The sequence below is a fragment of the Lactuca serriola genome, chromosome 4 (genome assembly GCF_051521515.1).
Source record: "Lactuca serriola cultivar US96UC23 chromosome 4, Lser_US96UC23_V15, whole genome shotgun sequence".
Taxonomy (NCBI): Eukaryota; Viridiplantae; Streptophyta; class Magnoliopsida; order Asterales; family Asteraceae; genus Lactuca; species Lactuca serriola.
Window position 1 is genome coordinate 267,307,292 of NC_136411.1, and position 18,544 is coordinate 267,325,835.

General features: G+C 36.8%; 1 long non-coding RNA gene across 1 annotated transcript; it reads right to left on the reverse strand.

Moving 5' to 3' along the window:
* Window positions 1–15,184: 15,184 nt before the first annotated feature.
* LOC145100610 (uncharacterized) lies at window positions 15,185–16,553 on the reverse strand. Its single transcript, XR_013705154.1, has 3 exons — window positions 16,404–16,553; window positions 15,829–15,900; window positions 15,185–15,721 (listed from the first exon to the last, which is right to left on the reverse strand). It is a non-coding gene; the product is annotated as an uncharacterized LOC145100610 (long non-coding RNA).
* Window positions 16,554–18,544: the final 1,991 nt, after the last annotated feature.

Sequence of the window (18,544 nt, forward strand, 5' to 3'; positions counted from 1 at the left end):
TCAGGGGCCGAGCAGCTCGAGGAGCGGATGAGAGAGTTGATATCAGCTGAGGTTACACGTAGTATTCTAGCTCAGACTCCTGTGATCTTTGGCACGGTCCAGGAGGGTATACCGGAGATCTTGGATGAGAGGCTGGGAGCCTTCCGTACCGAGATGATGGCTTTGTTGGGGGCGCGTACCTTGACATTTCGAGAGTTCAGGGCCTGCGGGGCACCAGATTATCATGGGGCTAGGGACCCCATTGCTAGCAGCAGATGGTTGGCTGATGTTGCCAATGCTTTTCGTACAAGCAAGTGTCCCGAGGGGGACAAGGTTAGACTCACCTCCTGTCTTCTGAAGGACAGAGCGAGGGATTGGTGGGAAGAGATTGGTCATGCCCTGGGAGATGATGTCGCGTTGGACGCGATGACTTAGAGTGATTTCTCGGCCACGTTTAGAGCGGAGTTCTCACCGACTATTGAGGTGCAGCAGCTGGCACGAGAGTTTTAGGATTTGACGCATACTACTGAGACTGTGGCGGAGATTACCGCCAAGTTCAGGGAGAGGGCTCTTCTTGTACCGCAGTATGTCACGGATGAGGAGATGAAGAAGGCCCGATACCATGAGATGTTGAGAGCTGACATCAGGGAGTTCGTGAGCAGGTCCGGCTGTAAGACGCTGGAAGATATGATTTCTCGGGCTAGAGAAAGGGAAATTGATTTGGAGCAGATCCGGAAGAGGAAGCCGGACGAGGTTCAGGTAGCTACAGGTTCGGACAAAAGGCCCAAGGGATCGGATTCGAGATCGAGGGACTATCAGGACCGCAGTCGGTGCGGGAAGTGTGGCAGGACGCACGGGGGCGCGTGTAGGAGTGGTAGTGGTGGTGAGTCTGGCTGTTTCAAGTGCGGTCGGACTGGTCATTTCAGTAGGGACTGTACTGCTACCACCGCACATGGATCCGATTTGTTATGTTTTCATTGCCATCAGCGGGGCCACAAGAAGGCCCAGTGTCCCAGTTTGTTTTCGGCAGGACGGGTGATGGCACCCGGCCCTGTAGCCTTGAGGATCACGGATGTCCGTCAGGGCCGGGTGGAGGAACCTGCAGCAGGAAGCAGGGCTTTTCAGATGACGACCTTGGAGACGCGAGCGACGCCGGACGTTGTAGGTATGCAATTTCCATTTTCAGTTCTTTTATTTTGTGCATGATTATGTTGTTATGGTCCTACATCATTATCGGTATGAGTATTTTCCTTTGAGTGGTTGATTGTGATTGAGTTATATGCCATCTACATGCCTTGGATATTTGTATGGTAGTAGGGGATGTGCTTTATTGAAGAAGGTTTCGAAGGATGCAGTAACTGTAGCATGCTTGGAAGGAATTTGGTGCGTCTTGCTAGTTCGGAGTGGTACAGTGATAGAGATGGATTGGTGAAATCCCTAGCTATGGCTGGCTTGGGTTCCTCAGTAAATGGATTAGGGAATGGTAGTAAAGATCAGGATCTCTTTTGAGTATTGAGCAGCAAGGGGTAAGCAGGATCGAAGTGGGGGAGAATCCTCCGAGGGTGCCCAGGGAGGAGCATGCAGACCCAAATTGAGTGCATGACCTCCGAGGAGGAAAAGAAGTAGTTCAGCGTTTGATGGATTGAGGATTCAGGATTGGGAGTTTGGGAAACTCTTTGGCAGCTAGCGCATGCGATGGTGATGGTTAGTACGTGGATGGGAATTCAGGTCGAGGATCGTCCGAAGGACTCGCGGAAGTCGGAATAAGAATCTTGAGAGCTAGTGGCACATAGGTGCCTTCGTATTAGCAGTCAGTAGTGGAAGTGTTGTAAGACTACATGGCAACTGTAGCATTCATTAGCGGTCAGCAATGGAGGGTGATGTAAGACTACAGGTAAGCCGTAGCATTCCTTAATAGGTTCGTTAGCGGAGTTGGGGCGAGGCCCTTATCTCCTAGTGATTGGATAGGGATCAGGAATGGGTAGTGGATGCGAATGATAGGGAGTTGCCTGTATAGCCCTAGAGAGGTGAGACCTTGGGAGAGGCCACTCCAGGATATAGTTGGGTGAGACCCGTGGGCGAGCCCCAAGAGTTTTAGCAGCACAGGTGGAACCTGGTAAGGACCTTAGTGTCGAGATAGGGGATCGAGGATCCCGGGATTGTGGCGCTGGAATGGCGCGATAGATTTGTTGGATTAGTGTCTAAGTCCATAACTATTTTGGTATGTACTTGACCCGATGGTGCATGGTCCTTTTGGGTTGCCTTCACCAAAGCAACTTGATTGGAGAAATAAATAAAGATAGAGAGGTTATTATGATTTATTAATATGTTATAAGAATAATATATTAAAGGAGAAATCATATTTGTTTAATTAATATTGGTTAATAATTAATTAAGAATTAATTTTGTGATCAAGTGTAATTAATTAAACTAGAGGGGCTGAATTGTAATTATGTGATAGTTACAAAATAAGGTAAGGATTATCTTATATATATGGTGAACGAATTTGAGGTGTAAATCCCTTAGAATTCGACTAGGATAAGGGTTTCTAGGACTTATCTTATGGTTGCTTGGTGGACAAGCAACTAGATAAGGATAACGACTAAAACCTTAATCTTTACACCTATATAAACCCCCTAGGGCTTAGGAATTCGTCTAACCCTTCTCAAGAGGTCCTAAGGACGAATTCTAACCTCCCTCCTCTCTCTTTATACCTTCTCCACTTGCTTATGGTGTTTGTAAGCCATTAGAGGAGTGACACTTGTGACTCTCAACTTTCCAAAGTCAATTCAAGGAGGATTAGGATTGTTATTGCTATATAACAATCAAGGTATGTTCTTAAACCTAATTATATGTTAATATTGATTTCCATATGCTAGAACTAGGGTTTATAGTCTTGGATTCAAAGCATGTACAATAGAGAAACCTAGATCCAAGCTTTAGGGTTTGTATGAGCACATAGGATGTCTTATGACCAAAACCCATCAGTGGTATCAGAGCCATGATTGGTTTCTATTGTATTGATGCTTGATGTAACTGAAAATCGTGTTTTGGCCTCACTGTTCGACCTGACTCGGCGAGTCACTCTTCGACTCGGCGAGTCAGCCCTACTCGGCGAGTTCCAGAGGGTGACTCGGCGAGTCGGTGCGTCAGATAGTGCTTATCTCGGGATTTCTTGCTGTTTTTGCATTGGGATAATTACCTTATCATGTTAGATTAATATTAATCCGATTATATGATATATTTCACTATATTTTTAATCTAATTGAAGATATTTATCAATTAATAAGATAATTGTTTCCTTATAAGATAATTGATTAATTATTTTAAGTAAATTGATAAATTATTTTGCAAGAAATCATCAAATATGGATAATTATGTGATTAAATGTTAATAGGAATTATTTGTTATTTGATCCTTGTTGTTGTGAAAAGTTTCATATTTGGCCCTTTAGGTTTTATAGTTTAAATTTGAACCCCAAAAGTTTTGTTGTTTTGAAATTTAAATAGTTGAAACCCTAAAGTTTTGAAAAAGGTTTCAAAACTTGCCCTCAAGTTTTGGAATTTAAATTTTGATTAAATAGTTTAATTTTGATGCATATTTAAATTCTAAACCCTAATGTGTTGAAATGTTTCAAAACTTGCCCTCAAGTTTTGGAATTTAAAAGTTGATTAAAAGTTTAATTAGGAATGTTAAATTCTAAAACTCTAGTATTGTTTTGAAAAGGTTCACATCACACCCTTATGGTTTTATTAATTAATTAAGGTGTATAATTAAAAGAGGTTTAGTAAATCCATAAAAGTTTAGGTTTATAATTTAATTGAATTAAAAGTATAATTGTTAAATTAGACCACCTAGTATTTTGAAAGTATAAAATACACCCTATACTATATATAACATTAAAAGTCTAACATTATATATATGGATGAGTAAAAGTCAGTCTTACCGTTAGTAGGCCTCATTCTCGAAGCTGGTCTATAAGGGGTGTTTAAGGAAATTGCCTATAAAATGGCGATTGAATGGGTATCCACTCTTACCCACCGCACTCTTGACTAGTGGAGGGTCGTTAGCCGAACGGGTAGGATAGGACGAAACCTTCCATTATAAGTATAATGAATTATTAAAGTAACTAAATGCTTCATAAAATTCCCAATCTTAGTTACTTAGGCAAAAGTGAATTGATGCAATTCCATGAAATTACACTTTGTGCCCTTGCAAAGACGTTAGTGGAGCGTGTGTGGTTTACCGGCACACTAAATGGTTCTAAGCAATGGTAGCAAAGGGTGACTCAATGTTTGTCATAGTTCGGTGGAGCGTGTGTGGTTTACCGGCACATCGAATAGGTGACTGTAACATGTGAGGGCACCATGTAAGTTTGCATGGTTATTCACACCCGCTTTGTGATCCTCGGCATCCCAGTCACAAACTAGAGGGGCATATCGAGATTTAAACATGCCATTGAAAGTTCAATGAATCTCAAAGGATCTAGGAGTTTTCATAGATTTAAAACTTAAATTTCTTTTCGTTTTTCATGGTGGAAATTAGTGAATCGTCATTCACTTACCTTCAAATGTTCTGCAATTTGGGTTACGGCATCCCTCTCCCGAGTTGTAGAATATTGTGTTGGGTCCTAGCCTTAGTATTTCATTTGGGTGATTTACTAAGGACTCAATCAATCAACTAACTTGAATTTGTTTTTTCTCCCGTTTTGTAGATGTCAAAGTTCGACAACTATGGTCTTCCCAAATCCCGTGGAACAAGCATTCCACATGAAGATGGTATTCCACGATTCAATCGAGGAACGAGAAATCATGCTTCACTTCCTCCTCCTCCTCCTATTGTTCTCCCCAACCCACAAGATCGAAGAATTGAAAGGTTCAATATCACTAAAGCCCTATTGGAAATGAAATATGAAGATGGTAAACCCGCGTGTGCCCACATTCTAGGAATGAAATCACACATTGATAGGTTGATAATGTTGGGTGTGTCATTCCCGAATGAGTTGGCTGTGAATTGGGTTTTGCAGTCACTTCCAGAATCATATAATGAGTTCAAAAGAAAGTATTATATGATGGATCATGACGACAACCTCATTGACCTAACTTACATGCTCATTGCTGCTGAATCAGAAATGATTTGGCGAAGCAATGGAGCGTATTTGTTGGGAGAGTCAACCGACCATACTTCCGAGGACGTTCTAGGAGAACCGACCTGCGTTTGCTGCCAAAAGAAAGGGCGTTGGATACAAGTCTGCCCAAAGAGCCTGAAGAGTCCAGAAGATGGGAGAGTCAAAGAGTATGGTTGCGCTTCAGGTAAAATCCACTATCTAACTCCATTAAGTTCCTATTCATTAATTCTTAATACATAATGTAATAAGATTGCATTTGAATGTTTTACATGATCGGTGAAAAGAAAGGAAGCTTGGTGAAAGAGCAAGATGAATCTAATCACAAGGAATGGATCTTGATCGCATGGACTTGAAGATTAGATTTTGATCTTAGATAGTTATGATAGAGTTGTTAGAAAATTTTCTTTTGAAATACATAGTTTTCAATGGATTTTGCATTGTAAGGACATATGTTTTCCGCTGCTTTTATAAATAAAATAAATTTTCGTTTGACTTATTTATTTATTTGTTTATTTCCTTGCAATGAAATCGTTATGAAAATTGGTGTTTGCATATTTCTACAACAAATGGATATGATTCTTATTTATGGTGTTTATGGAAAAGTCCAGAATTTACCAAATAGGGAGAGTTTTCTCATCGCCCAAATTTCAATTGGACAGAAATGTGGAATCATGCAACTTGGTTGCACGATGAATGAGAAATTTCATATATGGAAATTAGACTAATTCGTTGACAAGGTGTCAAGTGAAGGACTAAGAGATCGAGCACACAATGTTGCGTGTTGATCAAGTCCACCATAAGAGTAAAAATGATATTCGTCATGATTTACTAAAGGTTTAGTAAATATGATTATACTTACATGATTAGGTGTAATTCTAAATTGATTAAAGGGTTAAAATCAATAGTAGAACGAATAAGAAGAATCAAGTAGGCAGAAAGATAAAAGTTACTCCATTCTAAGACGAAGGGAGAGTACCTTTTATGCTTTATGATATGTCTTAATGATTAAGAACCATATCTCAATTGATCCTCTAAGTGAGTCTTAGTACAATTGTATGTCTAAGAAGAGGAATCAAGAATTGAAGAAATTGTTAAATCAATAAGTCAATCATACTTCGTTCCAATAACAAATCTTAAAGTTAAGATTGTGACATTGAGTGAAAGGTATTAAGAAGGTTTGTAACTCTCATTAAATGTGGAAAGTTGTGATGTCTTGGATAAGACAAAGACCAACTAGGACCAATTTATGAAGTGTTTTGATAAAAACTACACTAACTCTTGAATATTTGTTTGTCAAGAAATGTTTATTGACAAGAGAATCTTATATGTCAAGGAGTCAGTGGGAGTCTCAATGGTCTTGAAAGGTTTCAAGAACAAATCAAATAAACCTTATCGATCATCACTAGCACACGAGTTGAGGTTTACAACATATCGTGTTGACATTATTTTGATTCTGTGCCAATCCAATCGAGTTAATTATGCATGTGAGTTCTATAAGTTCTCATTTTGAACGCATAAAAGGCAAAGCACCTTAATCAATGAAAGGTACATTGATAGGAAAGGGTGAGCTACTTAACTACTTGGAAGACATGGTGGGCAGCTGTGCTACCATAAAGGCAAGAAATCGAGATCAAGAAAGTTCGATCCATAAGAGTTTGAATTTGTCGTAAACTTTGGTTTTGACAAATTCACATGGATAGGAACACATACACCGCTCAAATCTAAGTGTCATAAGATTTCCTCCTTCATGAAAATGATTGTGAGGAAATGCTTTCACTAAGAAAGATTTAAGAAGATAGTGATTGTAAAATTGCATTCTCGAATTCGATTATGGTTACGGTATCCCTTTCCATAATTTGAATTGTGAGGTTTGGCCATTAGTCTTAATTGTTTAGACACACATATGAACTATCGAAGGCAAATGTGTATAAGTTCAAGAAACCTTGATAAAAAATTATCAAAGCACTAAGTATTAAAAACATGAACTTAAGAAATTCAATAAGTATTGTTTTCTGAAAGTTAAGATGTTTATGAATACATGTCGAAGCTAGTGGGAGCATAAGTGTTATGTTTTATAATAATCATCATGATAGTGGGAGCATAAATGTTATGATTGTATGATTATTAAGGAAAGTATTGCAAGGTTAGCAATATTAATTATAGAAAACATGAGTCATACTTTGCAAAGTCGCAATAGTTGAAGAGTTGTTTTGCTATAATTAAGGGAGAGAATATTATGCTTCATTTCAAATCTAAAGGTTTAGTTTGAGAAATGTTAATAAAATTTAGTCAAAGGTAAAAAGTGTGTTCTTAAAATTTCGATTATGATTACGGCATCCCTCTTCACAATTCGAATTTTGAGAACATAGCAAATAAAACATTATGCGTCGTGTCCCATACGCTTCGGGTATAGGATCAATTGCAAATGCTTTAATGTTTGACCATTCTAAAATTTTCCAAATGTCGAGCGCATTTAGAGGGAATTGGTTTTGACTAAAATAATTAAACAACTATCAAAGGACAATCCAAGTTCGACGAGGATTGGTCGCTTGTGAGTAGTTAGAAGTATAGTATTGGAAAATATGGAAATGTTTCCATATTGGATGGACCATATCGACATCATTACGAATAGATAAGATTCTACTAAGAATGAGTTGTCATAAGGAACATATGGAAGTGTGTCCATATTGGAAATTGAATATTGAGAAATCTATGATTAGATTAGAAACTTCTATGCAAAAGGATGTTCAAAGAATGTACTTTGAGTGAGAGACATCACGTCTATGGAATTGTCTTGTAACAATCTCGGATGGAGGACTTTGTAATATCATTGGCAATAGTCTTTGTGACTTTGGTGCAGTGACATTACGAAAGGATAAGTTGCATAGAATGTTAGAATCTAGCATATTCTATAAGTAACAAGAATTTGATATTCTTTAACTTATGGAAAAAGGATTTGGAGTTGAGAAATGAGAATGATTGGAAATGTGTTCAATATGATCTATTTCACAAAGCAAGAACCATAGGTAAACATTGTGTGCATGCTAGGAGCATGGGACAAGTGTTGTAATTCAAGTAAGAAGTTGATTACCCGGAACTACAAATAATGAGTAATCAATATGGTGATAAATAAAAGGTGTTTTATTTATGCTCAAAGGGTTGAGGCCATATGGGATTAGTATTATTCTTGTGTTTCACATTTGCATGTTTTGAATTCCAGAATAATTGAGTTTATTAAGAATAATCGAATTATTCAAACGGGCCACAGTCGTTCATATGTTGGAAGTAGATATGAATGAAGACTATCGTGAATTGGTGTGTGGATTGTCTAGAAAAGTATTAGACATAAGCAAATGTTTGCTGCAACGTTCATGAGTGCTTACGAATATGATTTGAGCATTGGATAAAACCCACGCTCACTTGGATCACTCCATGAATTGTATCACCAGTGATTGGTGAGACGATAACATCTTATATTCTTGAAACCGAGATGTGTGAGTTGTATCTTGCGAATCGGTTGCACATTGATAATATGTAAACGCACTAGTAACTTGGTGTTATAAAACATATTGTTGTGTGTGATTCGGTGCGTGAGTGCAAGCGAGCATTGTATCAAAGTTTATCCGTTCCTTTTATTCAAAGTAGGATAAAAGCGATATCTTTGGGCCCCTCGATGATTTAGTGATGACAAACGTAAATGCTCGGCCGGGCTAGGGCTAATTTGATTTGTTCAATTAGGCAGTCATCATAAATCGGGAATCGAGATATAGTACAAAGAGAATGATTTGAAATCATATCTCATACGATATCTAGAATGGAGGAATATATGATCCCTTATCTAAGGACACGCGTATTTGATATGATCAGAGTTGACAGTGGCTTTGGAAAGCTACGATTGCAGATCGGGATCCGAAGTCATACGCATAATAGTTATTAGACTTATCCAAGTGGGAGACTGTTGGATTAGTGTCTAAGTCCGTAACTATTTTGGTATGTACTTGACCCGATGGTGCATGGTCCTTTTGGGTTGCCTTCACCAAAGCAACTTGATTGGAGAAATAAATAAAGAGAGAGAGGTTATTATGATTTATTAATATGTTATAAGAATAATATATTAAAGGAGAAATCATATTTGTTTAATTAATATTGGTCAATAATTAATTAAGAATTAATTTTGTGATCAAGTGTAATTAATTAAACTAGAGGGGCTGAATTGTAATTATGTGATAGTTACAAAATAAGGTAAGGATTATCTTATATATATGGTGAACGAATTTGAGGTGTAAATCCCTTAGAATTCGACTAGGATAAGGGTTTCTAGGACTTATCTTATGGTTGCTTGGTGTACAAGCAACTAGATAAGGATAAGGACTAAAACCTTAATCTTTCCACCTATATAAACCCCCTAGGGCTTAGGAATTCGTCTAACCCTTCTCAAGAGGTCCTAAGGACGAATTCTGACCTCCCTCCTCTCTCTCTTTATACCTTCTCCACTTGCTTATGGTGTTTGTAAGCCATTAGAGGAGTGACACTTGTGACTCTCAGCTTTCCAAAGTCAATTCAAGGAGGATTAGGATTGTTATTGCTATATAACAATCAAGGTATGTTCTTAAACCTAATTATATGTTAATATTGATTTCCATATGCTAGAATTAGGGTTTATAGTCTTGGATTCAAAGCATGTACAATAGAGAAACCTAGATCCAAGCTTTAGGGTTTGTATGAGCACATAGGATGTCTTATGACCAAAACCCATCAAGATTGAGCAGTGATAGGTGGTCGAAGTTCCTTTGGAAGTCGCTGAGAGCGACTAGGAGTTATGATGGGTCAACGATCGGTGGGAGCCGGTAACCCAGACATTGATAGCTTGGTAGGGACCAGGGTGGTCCCAGTACATCCGGGAGTCAGATGAGGAACAACAGAATTGCCAGTCAGTGTCAGTGCGAGTATGCAGCGTATGGTGGGAATCCAGCTGGTTGATCGCGAGGTGCTCAGCACCAAGTTGTGGCAGAGAGGAGTGTCAATGGTTACTGATAGTGATGACCCGTGCTGGTAGTAACAGGAGTGATGGAGTTGGTGAAGGATAAGACCTTCACAGCGGCAAAGGAAATAGTTAGTTTTGGAGCGTTGCCTTAGGGGGGCAAGGAAATCGTGCAAGGAAAGGAGGGGGTGAATCCCTATGGGTTCAGTGCAGTATTCATAGAGTGCCAGAAGGATTGTCGTTTGAGTAAGCAGTGCTTCCAGGATGTTCAGGGTCGGGGTTGACCCAGGATTATTATCCGTAGGGGGTGGTGTTAGTCGGAATGACCAAGCTGAAGGCCAGCGAAAGTAGGCAGCGAGTGTTGGATTAATTGGTGGGATATTGGAGGCAGATCGCAGGCGGTGGGCCATGGTAAACTTCGAGGACGAAGTTTAGTTTAAGTGGGGGAGAGTTGTAACACCCAAGATTTTGAAAGCCAAGAAAGTAAAGGAAACCCTAAATTTAGGAGGGACTCGGCGAGTCCAAGGAGGAACTCGACGAGTCCGAGCGGGATCCGAGTCGAGGAGTAAGTGACCAACTCGACGAGTCGGCCAAGGCGACTCGGCGAGTAGGGTCTGTGCGAGGAAAACCCCAAATTCGGGGCTTGGAGCCTATTTAATCGCCTCATTCTTCTTCCAAGTGCTCCTTTACTGTCTCTCACACCCAGAACGCCGCACCCTAAGCCTCCATTGTGCTCTTTCATGCTTTTGGCCATTTTTGAGTGATTTAAAGGAAAAAGAAGAAGTGGGGATCTTTGAAGCATCAAGGAGTGGCCTTGGATCCGAAGCTTGGGGACCATTTCAGAGCATTTGAAGGTATTAAGTCGTTTCTCTCCTCTAGATCTTCCTTGGTTATGAGTTTGGGGCTTTTAAGCCATGTATAAGATCAATCTCGAGCTTGAGGTCCAGATCTGAGGTTGCTACCTCAAATCCATGCTTGTTTTGGTTTAGAATCCCGTAAAGTATCAGTCATTAAGTGGATTTATGGAGCCTCTTGGTCTTAAACCTTAGTTTATGGTGCATTTTGCCTAGATCTCCTTCTCTACACGTAAAGTTTGCAACTTTATGTGAGGAGTAGGCTTGGGAAGGGTAGATCTACGGTTTGGAGTCCCTGCATGACTTGAAAGTCCTCTGCATGTATGTGGAACCGAATGGACTCGGCGAGTCCTTCGAGTGGACTCGGCGAGTAGCTTGAAGATGAGGAGGAACTCGACAAGTGGGATGAACAGCTCGTCGAGTCGGATGAAAATGGGCATGAAATCGGCGAGTTGGATGAACAACTCGGCGAGTTGGTTGGAGATTGCCTTGTGCTCGGCGAGTCTATTCTTGGACTCGACGAGTCAGGTCGCGTGGTCCCAAACCCTTCGAGTTAAGACTCGAGTCAGCGAGTCGAGCTAGGACTCAGTGATTTGATCAGGTCAGGATTCGGGAATCGGTAGACTTGGCGAGTCAGGGGGCTGACTCGGCGAGTCAAGTCGCGATTGGAAGGACTTTGAGCATAAGAACTCGGCGAGTCAGTTGGTGGACTCGGCGAGTAGGGTTGACCTGGAAGGTTGACTTTAACCAGGACTTTGACTTGGACTAGGGTTGACTTGGTTGACTGACGGGGTCAGTTAGACTAAGTGTTTCATTGATATTGGTAGCTTAGGAAGCAAGTAGAGCAGGAGTTCAGTGAGTGGTCGGGCAGCAGCTAGTGGGATCATCAGCAAGTCCAGCCAGTGCAGGTGAGTTTCCCTTTGTATGAATGGGTCTACGGCCACAATGCCGGCCCATGTAGATATGAGTAGAAGACTCGGGGGTTAGCCCTAGGCATAGTATGTTAGTATGATATTCGGGACGACGTCCAATGATAGAGGGCGGGTGCCCAAGGAATGGTTTATGTGGTAGTTTATACTTGTTGTCTGTGTGATACTTGTATGTGCCTGGTAGGGAGGTGAGTGTGGGCGAGGTCCCGTATCTCACTAATAGCAGAGTGTGGATGGTGTTCCACATCTCAGTAGCAGCAGAGCAGGGGCGAGGCCCAAGTTAGGGAAGGAGTGAGGGTGGGCTGGGCCCGTACCTCACTATCAGCAGGAGTATGGATGGGGTTCCATGACTCATCAGTAGCAGGACAAGGGTAGGGCCCAGAGATAGGCGAGGCCTTAGGATAAGATCCGTAAGTATGTGTTTAGATTATGTGATGTGATGTTTTACGTTTACGTGCTATTATATGTCAGTGGGCGAGGCCTTGTGACAGGCGAGGACTAAGTGAAACAGATTTGTATCCGAGCGGGGCTCGAAGCCAGGTGGTGCCATTGTAGAGGGCGAGACCCGAGGTAGGGGGCGAGGCCCAGTATAGCGGGCATGGCCCAGCATGTGCAGTATGTGGTTATGCATGGTATGTGGTAGGGTGGGGAACTCACTAAGCTTCGTGCTTACGGTTTTCAGTTTTTGTTTCAGGTACTTCCGGTAACGGATGATGGAGCTCGGGATGATCGCATGGCACACACCATAGTATAGGTAGCCTGGGAACGTTTACTCTGATAACGAACATGTATTTTGGAAACTAATACTTTGTTTATATTTTGGAAATGATGAATTTGCTTAAAGTAATATTTATTTAAAAGAAATTTTTAGTCTTGAATTTTGGGACGTTATAGTGTTCTTGCATTAATCATTTTTTTTTATTTTCTTGTAGATTTGAAAGAATTTGTGGAAAATTTTGATGACATAAAAAGTGAAATTGAAGAAAATATAGAAATCATGATATGAATAAACGATAACACTGTGACTCTTTGTAGTTATATATATATATATATATATATATATATATATATATATATATATATATATATATATATATATATATATGTATATATATATATATATTATTTTGTATCGAATAAAATACTTGTACTACTATGTTTATAGATTAATTAATAAAAATAAGATTTTTTTTTATGATTAGTTACGAATATTATAGTATAAGAAATACGCATTTGAAAAAATATGCATATATGCACCAAAAATGTTGATGTTTTTCTTTGTTAAAAAAATTAGGTTTTTTTTTTTTAAAAAAAAAATATTATACTTTTTTTTATACAAGAGTTTTTTTAATAAAATTCCGGTTTTTTTTTTTTTTTGAAAAAATCCCAGCTTTTTTTTTTAATGCAGTTTTTTTTTTTACAAAAATTGTAGTTTTTGTTTTGAAAAAAAAATGCAGTTGTTTTATAAGAAAAATGTAGTTTTCTTTAAATGCAATTTTTTTTTTGAAAAAATTGCAGTTAAAAAAAACAGTTTTTTAAAAGAATTGTAGTTTTTTTTCTTGAAAAAATTGCAATTTTTTTAAAAAATTAATATTTTTTCAATTGTTTTAAGAATTAATGTTTTCTGAAAAAAAATTAAAAATCTCCATTTAAAAAAAATCAAAAATTACTTTTTTTTTTTTAAATCCGAAATTTGATTTATTATGTTAATTTTGTTCAATAACAAAAAAAACATTACATGAAATCGGTAAGATTACGATAATACCCTTAATAAATTAATTTTGATCTAACGCTCCATTTTTAGTTCTCAACCGATCTCACCTATATATATATATATATATATATATATATATATATATATATATATATATATATATATATATATATATATATATATATATATAGGGATGAGCAAAGGAACCGACCCGAACCGGGAACCGAAGTCGCCGAAATTAAGAACCGAACTGGAGGTTCCGGTTCCAACCGGTTCTTCCCGTGTCTTCAATGTTGGAACTGATCCTTGATAAATAGCAACAAATGGTTCTGGTTTTTGCCGGTTTTACCGGGTCCGGTTCTTCCGGTTTCTGGTTCCAAAATTTTACTAGAATATGATCCCGGTCCCGGCCCGACCGGTTCCATCGGGTTCCGGTACCGGTTATGGCCGGTTCCCCGATCCATATGCTCATATATATATATATATATATATATATATATATATATATATATATATATATATATATATATATATATATATATATAGACACACACACACACACACTAGCCATTTACCTGCGCTAAGCGACGGGTACGAATAGTGTTTTGAAATATTAATTTCTAGAGGCGATTAGTTATTTTGCATAAATAATTTACATCTAAACATTTACAATAAGAGTCATGCTAGTAGAAACGAAATCAATAAGAATTAAAAGTGAATAGTTGGGATTTTTTACAAATATACATGAACACCTTATTTATTGTGTATTGTTAATCGTTCAACACTTCTTTATACACCACATTTGATATATAGACTTCACCGTCGTCAAATTGTTCATCATACTTTACTAATACTTCTATATTGGCATGTGAAACCAGTCCTTGAAGATAAATACCTACATTTGGAATTGTTTGCCCCTGAGCTTTAATGATTATCATTGCGAACCATAATCGAATTGGAAATTATTTTCTCTTTAACTTGAATGAGAACATGTCATGTTCGAGCATAGAGAAATCATTGACAAAAATATATCATCTTTCCATCATGTTGACCTATAAGTATTACGCCATCAATAACATTATCGCATGTTTTATTTTTGTAATTGTTTCCGGCAATTTATTTCATTCTGACACGTATTTATTTTCGAGCTAGTTTCGTTCTAGACCAATTTGGTCTAATAATATTTTCCGTTTGTTGTTTCATTAAACGTTTAAGTATAAACATTCTTCATTTAGCTAAAATTAGCATACGTATTTTATATGGTTGAAGCTAAAAAATGAGCAAGGTCCTTATTTATAGAAATTATTTATTCATTAAAAATAAAAGAGAATTAAAAACAAAGTTATACATGTTATTTTATTCTTTTAGCTTTACATTAGTGTTTTAAAAAAAAATGAGATGGTAGAAATGAAAACTGGATCAGATGAGATTAAAAGAACAAATTAATATTTATAATTATATGTACATAATTAAAAACAAAACCAATCTTTAAAGATAAACCCAAAGAAATTAGATAGGGAAAGCATCAATAAAAATAAAAACACATCAATACTAATAAGCACAACATCAGCTAGTGAAAAAAACATATCACAACATAAACCTCAAAGTACCAAAAATCATATATTAAATCAAATAATAATACATTGAATGATAGCTAAAAGAAACTTGGAAATAATCATACGCAACACACACACAAGTCACACACAACATATACATAGTGAAAGTTTTAAGGACTCTTTTGCCCCTGGTAATTGGTAATTGGATCACAGGTTTTTACCACTTTTTTGCCCACAAAAAGATAATGCACTTCCATTTGTAGACAAAGAACCCTCTTTATAGTGGAACATATCTAATTTAGATGTGTGACTAATGACATTTTCGCACCTACAAGCGTTAAATCGGTGTTACTGTTGAAACTTATTAAAAAAGGATAAGTAATTTTGCTACTTAATGTCCATTCTGCCCCTGGATGATCTTTTGGCTATTAAAGATAGTCTTGGTATAAGAAGTACATCATCATTTGACATTTGGTGGTGTTGTTTTGCTTGGTCTTTGAACTATATTACCACTACATGTTAAAGTTTTGAAGACCAATTGAAGTCATGAAAGTTAGCTGTTGTAAAGAGAGTTATTTTTCTGTAACAACAAATATCACATGTTATATTCAGTGAAAATGCTTAATTTAGACTGCAAAATAGTTCAAAAAAAAAAAAGATAAATATACGTGAAAAAGAATAATTGACCTCTTTGGATTCAAACAACTTTTCACTTTTCATCCAATCCACTATTTACTCAGTAAATCCTTTCATGGCACCCTGCCAAAAATTTAAAAATTTAAACAAACCCAAGCTTCTGTAGATATTTATACATATGATAAAAAACAAAAAATAAATAAATAAAAGCAAATTGAGACAATATATAGCTCATCATTAGGTTAGAAGCTTATGCATGAACAAACATCAACCAAAATGATTTGATTATTTAAAGTCATATTCATTACATGCTAATTTTCAAAATGAAACCAAAAGCAACAAAAAGTAAATTTTATGCATGAACAAAAATCAACCCTTTTAATAAAAACCGATCTTCCCCTTGTATTTTTTTAAATTTGTTTTATGATTTGGAAGTGAAATTTAGAAACTTTTCACTACCCAATCCTCTCTATTTATCTCTATTTCATGTTGTTTCCAAAGCAACAAAAAGTAAATTTTTTGCTTAGTCAGTCCTAGAAAGTCCTAGAAACGTCTTTAACGAACTAAGAGATTGAAAAGTGAAGAGCAGTACTATGTTGAATGAGATGCAAGATATAACAACATACTTTCGTTTCACAAAACCCATGCCCGCCAACACATGGTCTTGTTTTGCATCCTCCAATTCAAACAATGTCTCCTACATTGGGACAAACAAACCATTTTTGTATAATCTGATAGTAACAAAAGATAAAATATCAGGATTTAAGTAGACATAGATACAAACACCTATAGACAAAATAAACATACATAATACACCGGAACACACATATATACACCCACCCACCTACACAAACAAATACAATGTTATATATCATATTTTCTAAACTGCAGGTATATTGTCACACACACACACACACACACACACACACACATATATATATATATATATATATCAATGCTTTAAACAACTCATACTTCAATCAGAATAGGGAACAATGTGGGTGCTATAAAAATTTAATATCAAAACTTATCTTCAGTTGAAGCCTTGAGGTTAAACTAAAGAGAGAACCTACATCTTCATTATAGACCTGTGAATAAAAATAAACAAAAATTAGCGGCGCAACTTGTTGCCCGTTTGTCATCCCAATGATTGTACGATGAGAACTAAGATATTTTAATGAAATTTATTTTATTTGTTAAAAACCAAGAAAATAGACCATCAAAAAACGAAAAGAACAACAAAAAACCAAGGTTTTTTAATCGAAAGTGATAAAGAAAGAGAGCTGATGGTGGTGCACCGGTAAGTCTCTCAATCTCTACAAAGTCTTCTTTCTGAACTTTCTCAGCAAGATATATCCATGTTGAGGCTCTTTGTAGCTATAAAATAAAAGGATCAAAACGTAAATTAGCACTTTAGTGTCTATCTAGCACCTCAGGTAAAAAAGAAGAGAAAAGATGATCAAATCATCGCTACTTGATAGTGACTCTTCCAGCAGAAACTGTATTTTTTTTTATTTTATAAATTCTCTATCAGGCATTTCATCAAATAGTTTCTTCACATCTATAAACTGGACACATAAGTACATGTTCTTAAATAAAGATCAGATGTAAAATACAAACATAACACGTAAAATATCAAGAATTTGAACTTTTTCATACATGATGCAAATGAAGATCGTTCCTACGATTTCAGGGTCGCTTTTAACATCTTGTAGCTATTCGGATTTTAAAACAAAAATGAAACTCAAAAGTCAAATCAATTTGGGGAAATCAAACACAAAAATTAGATAATAATGTCAAAATAAAACATGAATCAGTAAAACAAATATCAAGAGGGTGAGTGCTTCTAATGAAAATAACTAACCATTCGTTTTTCTATTTAGACCCATAATTAACAGGGAATATTAGATGATTTTACATACCTACATATACAAAATCAGTAATAAAATCAATAAAAATAGAAATTTTGTGTAAAATACATAAGAATATTAAAGATAAAACCTACAGGATGCGAGTTTCTTGTTCAAGCTTCTTCAATTCAACCAAAACCAGAGTTGATTAATAAGAACAATTAGAGAAAATATATAATCCATAACCATGTAGAAAATATTTAAAAAGAATAAGATATCGATCTCACTTATAGAGGTAGTGGTGATGGCAAAAAAGTTTTTTTCTTCATCAACTTTGTGTGTATCCAAATCTACAGAAAAAATAAGAGTCTCTTTATTAGGTTTACTAACCAAATTAATTTTCAATTTACTAAAAACCCCCTTCTTCAACCTCATACAATCAGAAATCAAACTGTTCTACAAAAATTGGTTAGTTAATATTATTGGGATCAATGAAAAACATTTAATAAAATAGATCATCAATGTCAAAATACATAAACAATATCATCTTAGAGAAACATACCAATAAAAATTCAAGTTTGCAAAACTTACTCTTTCTCCACAATGTAGATAGTTCAAAAATAAATCAACCTACGAATAGGAAAACAAAACTGCAAATTAACGCAACTAAATCTGGTGAGGGTACCAAATAAGAAAAATAGAACCCTAATTGGAACAACAGAAAAAAAAGCGCAATTGAGACTAATGGAAAAATAAAGAAGAAGCACTCGAGAGTTAAGATACCAAATTCCGTTTTCTTGTGGTGTGATTCGTCACGACTTAGGGTTAGGGGTTAGGGGTTAGAGGTGTGTGACATTAGCATTAATGGGGACGGAGGGATAGGGTTAGGATTTCTCGTCTCGACAGAAGGTAGAAGC